Genomic DNA, 2,500 nt, shown 5'->3' with positions numbered 1-2,500 from the left:
CAAGACGAGCAAAATGCAGTAAATGAGATGGGCATTTCTTAGTGAATATTGAACACTTCTTGACATTGATATAAGGCTGGTCTCTTGAAGATAATTAATGATTTACAAACATCACTCCAGTTTTACACACACTATTTCTTGTAAATTTGGGAGACAGAAGTATCCATGTTTAATGCTAGAGTCTGAGTATCTGCTGCCTTATATTTAAACTTTGTAGCCATTGTATTTTTAAACTGCTGAATTTCACACGCATCAGATTCTTATAGATATTTTCTTACATAAGGGTACACGTTTTCTTACTGAAATGTAAAAGAAATCCTGCCTAAAAGGTATTTTTAAGGTGTACACAGAGTATCTTGTAAAAGCTAGTTTGAATTTTTTTCTGAACACTAATTGTACAGGACTGGCAGCTTTTGGAAAAAGTCGGTGTTTGAGTTTAATTCACACAATTACAGAAAAGTGAATTGGAAGGGACCTCGGGAGGTCATAAAATATTAGAGTTAGAAGGGACCTTGAGGGTCCAAGCCAGTCCAGCCCCCTACAGTCAATCCAAATGCTTATGGGACTGTTGTAGACTAAGCCATCCTAGATGGCCTTTCCTGGGTGGGCACTAGGACCTGGGCCCCTGCTGCTGTTCTCCCTTCAGCAGGACGGGGGAGCACCCAATGCTCCCTGCTACCAAATGTTGTCAAAGACATAAATTGGCAAGCCATATCCATTGGCTCTACAGGCCATAGGATAATAACCCCTGCTCTTGTCTATTATTAAAACTTCATGAATGACCCTGTTGCACAAGTACCATGCATGAAAGCATAAAAACACCCTAATTTGCTACAGGTAAAGCAGGGAGGATAGGGGCACTGCCAGTGTCTTGCTACTAGGAGTGGTGGTTATTAATTCTAAGAGGACCGTTTCCAGGAAAACGGTCTTCATTATTAAAACAAGGTTTGGTCTTTGGGATTATTTAAAAAAATACCCTTTTCTTTTATTTGAAGATGCTTCCCAGTAGAATGAGAAGTTGCTCTGAAGATTTTCTGAAGGAGTTGGATGAGAATATGAGGGTGTCAGCAAAGTAACTGCGTTTTAAAAGAAACTGGGTAATGCTGAGGCCCAAGTCCTTTGAAGCTGCACAACTTTGGGAGGAGCCCTATTGCTAATTCTCCCTTCTCTGTCAATGAAGCCCAAATCCTTGGGCTGTTTGTGAGCATCTTTGCAGGTACTGTAAAAAACCATCAACTTGAAGCTAGATGACAGGCTGAAGTGGAAGCTACTGCCTCTTCATTCTTTTGGGGGATTTCCAGTCTTCCAGCCGTTGCCTTCTGCAGTGTCTGTTATGAGTGACCTTTCATGGAGACTACCCAGCATAGTGACCTGCATGACCCTTGCATCCTGGGGTAAGTTCCATAGTAAGGTGGGTAAACTACCCAGTGATGGACCATCAGTACGACATGCTCCTGATCCAATGATGGAGTGGGAGTGCCAGTGGGATTTAACTCTAGATACCAATATTTTCCAGGCACAGGTCCCTGGAAAGTATACACCAATGCATGCTCCCTGGTGGTAGAGACTGAGCCCTCTGTGAGTGGGTCTTTTTTAAAGCATTCGGTTAATACAAATGTCACAACTCAAATAGTTCTTGAAACTTAATCCAGGCTTCTGGTTGTTTTTTTAGTTTTGTTTGCTTCAGAGACAGCATAGCTGTTTCTGATTTTTAAGACTTATTCAAAATGACAGTTTAAAGGTTGCCAGAAAGTTAATCCAGACAGGAAACAAGTCCTTTGCAGTCCCATGACCTTTTTCATTACTTCCTCATGATGGCTGAATTGTATTGATCCTTACAACACTAACATCTTTTTGGCTGTAGAATGAATGTTTAGGCCAATGTGTATATAAAACGTCCTCAGGGAAGTGTTCATATATTCTCAGTTGAAACTAAATACTGGCTATGTAGTTGTAGTAAAAGGCGCTTACTGAGAAGGATGTGTTTAAACAGATTTTGAGTTCCTTTATTTAAACGAATGAGAAGTAGCGTTTTCTGAAGCTCATATGCTCCCCCTGGTGGTAGCTATCAGTTAAGGGTGAAACCAAGGAGTACTTAGCTTGATTTGAGAAAAGTTAATTAGTAATTGAGTCCTGGAGAGAAGCGGGACTTGCTTCCTTATTGGACCTGGGAGCTTACACTTCTTTTCTGTCCAGAAATCGCCTACATCTGAATATGATCAAAAAAGCTAACCTGAGAAGTAGTATCAGTTATTTATTTGAATAATATAGGATAAAAATTTGTTCCCCGTGTGTAGAACCCATGTGCTTGTGGAAGAGGGGGCATGAGGCTTTTGATGTCTCATAGGGAAGATACCAAACCCATGAAACTTTATCTTTTTTGATATATGGGCTCAGGAGCTACAGGCCTCGCTGCCTAACTGCAGCTTACATGCAGCTCTTCACACTACTGCTGGCTGTACAAGCCAATGCAGTGTCCAAGAGAAGATCAATACTGATT

This window comes from Crocodylus porosus, unplaced genomic scaffold, assembly GCF_001723895.1.
Source record: "Crocodylus porosus isolate Cpor-Errol unplaced genomic scaffold, CroPor_comp1, whole genome shotgun sequence".
Lineage (NCBI taxonomy): Eukaryota > Metazoa > Chordata > Crocodylia > Crocodylidae > Crocodylus > Crocodylus porosus.
The sequence above is the reverse complement of the archived record's forward strand: the minus strand, read 5'-3'. Positions refer to the sequence as shown.